Below are 5,440 nucleotides of genomic sequence, written 5' to 3' on the forward strand. Positions count from 1 at the left end.
TTTTTGGAGTTTTCCCATTTGGTGCAAATATTTCGAAATAGCTGTTTGGGTGACTCCTAACTGAACTGCAAGTCTTGTTGCATTTGCATTGAGTCTTCATTCAGTAGAGCTTGCAATTCCGCATCTTCAAACTTTCGAGGCTGTCCAGGGCGCGGCTGGCCACTAAGATCAAAATCACCACTTCTAAAACGTTTATACCAATAATTACACGTTTCATAAGATACAAGGTCGGCACCAAGAATACTACATATTAATTTCCGTGCTTTAGAAGCATTTTTTCCTTGTTGGAATTCGTATAAAATGCAGTGCCGGATGTGTTATTTACCAGTTGCCATCGTATACTCTGCTATTCTGAGAGGTTATGTAACTCACGTAGAGTTGTCTTTCGGTGTTCTTAAAGCTTTTGTCCGATCCTTTGAAAACCACAAAAGACTGCGAAAATATTTCTATTTCAAATATCATTTTAAGCTCGAAGAAAAAATTTGTAAAAATTAAGTCATACACCTAATAATACATATAATCTAGCGACGTACTAGCAAATAGCGAAAGTACTAGCGAATCTAGTTCGCTAGTCCTTTATTAAAACCAGAGTTACGGACGGCGGTGGTTGGAGTGTAGGTGGCTGGAGTGTGGGATTGGCATGCGGGAGACCCGGGTTCGATTCCCGGCTTTGGGAGGACCAAAAATTTGTGACACACTAAATCTCATGGTTTCATTGTCGAGCGGCAGTCTCACAAGAGATGACTGTATCCGGGCAGGTTTTTCCCTCAACAACGAGGTTTTCCCTTGTCCTTCGGTGAATGCGGTGCAGGGGATTGGAGGGGTGGGAAGGGAACAAATCGTAAAGACCCGAAAGGGTATACAAGAAGGAAAAATTTTAAACCGGAGTTTTGCCGAGTCAAATTTTTAGTAGGGATTAGTCTGTGCCGATCAAAAAGCGTCAACAAAGGAAGTTTCTTTGATTGAAATAACGCTCTTTTTGCTAATAAAAATAACTGTACTCACCTTATTCTGTTCTGACACTCTGCATAGTCCAGAAATTAGAATCCTGGTGACTCCTGCATGTCCATAACGGGCCGATGTATGAAGGGGCGTATCCCCGTACTATAAAGAAACAAGTGGATAATTGTATTCCTCATAAGTAAGCATAACTTTTATTGCTGGCGAATTAGGAATATGCGTTCGAATTCATGAACCTCCCAATGTAGCACATGATTTCCTTTTATAATTAAGTGAAAAACATTGGATTGGGTTATTGGTCGCATACTTCGATCGCTCCCATTCCATGTGGGCTGGCGTGGGTGTGACTCAGTAAAAGTCGAACGAATAACTTGCCGACCATTAACATTTTTCTGTTCATCAGATATCCAATATAGAAATATCCGTGAGGATTATCAGGCTGCATTTTTTGGTTTCTATACTCAATTCCTTCTCTCTCTTGCATGAACTATACATGTAGTATACTCATTGGAAAGCTTATTAAGGGAAGACTATTATGAAGTTTTAGAACTCATACCTAGAAGATCGATTATATATGTATAACAAGCAGGGGACAGCGAGCATATGACAGCGCGCTATGTGACAGTGAGCATATCACTGAGTATTGTTCTATTTTTTTCGCCATCAATACCTTGATGGCGGGCTTCCGACTAGTCTGAAATATTACATAAGTGTATAGCTTCACAACACTAACTAGCAGCAAAAATTTCAGATGGTTACCGCCACCTCAATGGGTGCTGTCAAAATTCCAGTATTTCAAATACTTCGTATGAGCGGATATACATTTTTTCTATCCAAATTTCAATTTAATATCCATTCTTCCACAAGCTAGAGTGTTTACGAAGTTTTCCCTTGAAAAAACGGATAAGCGGGAATATCTCGACAATTTTATAAGAACTGGTATATATATTAGGAGTGCGACTTAATTTTTACAGATTTCTTGGTAAATTTATTTAATATAAAAAAATAGAGAAGAAGGAACTTAATCTTGGAACTCTTGTCCATCGTTTTCTATGACCTGGCGCCATCTCTCAGGTAACATTCTAATGCTGTCGCGAAAAAATTTGCAGGCTTCGAGACGATAAAGTCATCGATGAATTTACGCACATCGTCCAGCGTTTTAAACTGGTAATCCACTAAGGCGTGCTGTATGGACCGGAACAAGTGATAGTCAGATGGGGCCAAGTCTGGTGAATATGCCGCGTGCGGGAGAATTTCCCATCCCAAGTTTAAGAGGGTCTTCTGAGTCGCGCGAGCAACGTGAGGTCGAGCATTGTCATGCAGCAGTATGACTTGCCTGCTTCTTTGCCCAGTAAATTGCCTTTTCCGATCAAGTTCTTCGCTCAGTTTGTTCAGTTGTCGGCTGCAGCATTCCGCAGTCACCATCCGATCGGTTTCCACGAACTCGTAATAAAGCACACCCTTCATGTCCCACCAGATACACAGGAGAATTTTCTTTAAGTGGATATTCTGTTTCAGCGTCGATGTACTGGATTGTTCGGGATCAACCCACGACTTTTTACGTTTGGGATTCTCGTAAAAAATATACTTTTCATCACCTGTCACAGTTCTCCACAAGAAGTCGTTTTTTTGTTGCCGGGCAAGCAGTGATATGCACGTGTTCATACGTTGACCTAGGTTGTGTTCGGTCAACACATGGGACACACCTTTCAAGTTTTTGGAGTTTTCCCATTTGGTGCAAATGTTTGGAAATAGTTGTTTGGGTGACTCCTAACTGAGCTGTAAGCTCTTGTTGCGTTTGCGTTGAGTCTTTATCCAGTAGAGCTTGCAATTCCGCATCTGTAAACTTTTGAGGCTGTCCAGGACGCGGCTGGTCACTCAAATCGAAATCACCACTTCTAAAACGTTTGTACCTATAATTACATGTTTCATAAGATACAACGTCGGCACCAAGAAAACTACACATTGATTCCCGTGCTCCAGAAGCATTTTTTCCTTGTTGGAATTCATATAAAATGCAGTGCCGAATGTGCTGTTTGTTAGTTGCCATCGTAAACTCTGCTATTCTGAAAGGTTATGTAACTAACATAGACTTGTCGTTCCATGTTCTGAAATCTTTTGTCCGATTCTTTCAATAATCAGAAAAGACCGTGAATATATTTCTATTTTAATTATATTTTTAAACTCGAAAAAAAAATCTGTAAAAATGAATTCACACACCTAATATTTCGATCGATCAAGATAGAAGGCATCGAAATGAATGTTTTGACGAAAGAAAAAGGAAAATCGGTTCCGCAGTTTTGAAGATATTCCATGTAAAAGATTAGCTATGTAACCGTTAGGTTTGTGCTTAAATAAAAAAAAAATGTAAAAGATTTTCAGAAAAAGTCGAATATTTCCGAAACTGCCACCGCGATAGAATCCATCCTCAATACGAAACATTGTTATCATAGGATGAAGATTCCTCGTAAATTTTTGGTTGATTTTTCAATTTTTGCACAAGCTAGGGTGTTGACAAATTTTTTTTAAAGAAAAAACGGAAAAACGCGAATATCTCGAAAACGTATAAACAGGTGAATATGTTTTGATTGATTTACATAGAAGGTATCAAAATGAATTCTTTAAAAACAAATAAAGTCAAAATCGGTCCACTTGGTTTGAAGATGTTTGCGGAAAGCCATTTGAATACGAATCGCTGTTTCGTTAAAACTATGAAATCGATTGAGGTGAAATTTTGAACAGAGTTAGTCCATATCGAGACCTATAATCTAACAAAATTTCAGATATTTCAGAATTAGTTCAACCACTTAATTACTCAATTTTCTAAAAATCGACTACCGTTAAGGGGGTGGAGGACGTGGTCACATACAGATATGGTCGCCAAACTCAGTTTTTTTACGTTTCAGACTATTCTACATCATTTCCAATCGAAATTAGAGAATATGAAAATTGAAGAATTGCAATGCTTCCATTCGGAAGCAAAAACGAATAATTAATGCAAAAAATTCAATTGTTGATTAAATTATTCGAATCCTTCTGGGCCATGTTTCGGTCAGCAGCAATAATCATCACAAAAAAATGTGTAAACTAGTTTAATTGCACTACGTTTCGAATATATAAAGCATTCCTCTTCAGGTTCATTTATTGTTCTAAAAACATCGGAATGAGGATTAACACATATATGTTAATATATGTAGTGACAAACTTTTTGTTCAACTTAAAGCTATTGCATAAGCCTCACATCCTTACCAACATTAAAACAAAATTAAGAAGATATTCTTTGAGAATTTATTTCCAGCTTTCATCTGACGATGTATACAAACAGCCATACCCTGGAAGTAACACCACCAATGTAGTGACTTGACGACATCAATGCTATCATTGAACTTCTTATTCCTCCAACAGACAGGAGCCTGTCTCACGGTAAATAATTTTTGAAAAATAACAACGTCTAGGACCTACTTCTTGCCTAGCCTTACCTTTCAAATTAGATTTTTATTAATTTTGGTAATAATATCAGGTTCTCTCCAATTAAAAGAAAACAGATTATTTCAACTAAAACTCGTTAAAATTTATTCAATTATTATTTTGAAAATTAAGACAAAACGTTCATACACGAAAACTATTTAACCTTTAAAAATTCTTGATATTCAAATGCTTACGCTTTTATGAGAGAGAAAGAAAGTAAACTTTGTGTCCCAATTAATTTTACTGGAATTAGATGATTTCAACGAAAAATCTTGAACGTTATGATAATTTCCTTTTTGGTGCTCACCCATACAAATTCTTCACTATATCAGGGGTTTAATAACGGATGTAGTTTGAATTTTTCCAGATGGGTCTGTCCTTCTGGTATATCCAATCGTAAAAAAAACACAAATTTTAGTTCAATTTAATTCACCAAAATCACCTAATTATTAATTGTTCCATCGTATGATATAGAATGTGATTTTTACTTTAATTGAATCCTGTTTCACATCACATAAGTGAACCACGAGGATGTGCGTGATTATTCACTTTATTACAGTAATTTATCCGGATATTGAAGAGTATGGGGACGATTACAGGAGTTAAGCGGGGAAATACTAGCGATGGCTCCTCTAGCGTAGCTCCTTGAAGTTTTACATTTTTAGTGGCATTGGAGTGTCCAGAAAATGCTAAGACAGCATCCCCTGGGCACATGTGCCTATATGTGTGAGTTTAGAGTGTGTAGGTTTGTCGAGGAATTTGCAGGTGACATCCGATGAGCATGGAATGGATGAGGTTTTAGCGAGCGTGAATGTTGATTTTATTTTATAAAATTAGATTTTATACGCATATTTTGGCATAGTTTTTGCATTTTTTTTTCCACCTCGCACCAGTGAAAAAGATGTCTTTTGGGGCCACAATGGACACCTCTTTGTCGGGGTACAAAGCGATTTTTTGCCAAGTCGCTCATTGAAAATTTTGTTTTCCCATTCGATTAACACGTGAAAATTCA

This window comes from Diachasma alloeum, unplaced genomic scaffold (genome assembly GCF_001412515.2).
Source record: "Diachasma alloeum isolate Michigan unplaced genomic scaffold, Dall2.0 Dall_scaffold_00527, whole genome shotgun sequence".
NCBI classification, from domain to species: Eukaryota; Metazoa; Arthropoda; class Insecta; order Hymenoptera; family Braconidae; genus Diachasma; species Diachasma alloeum.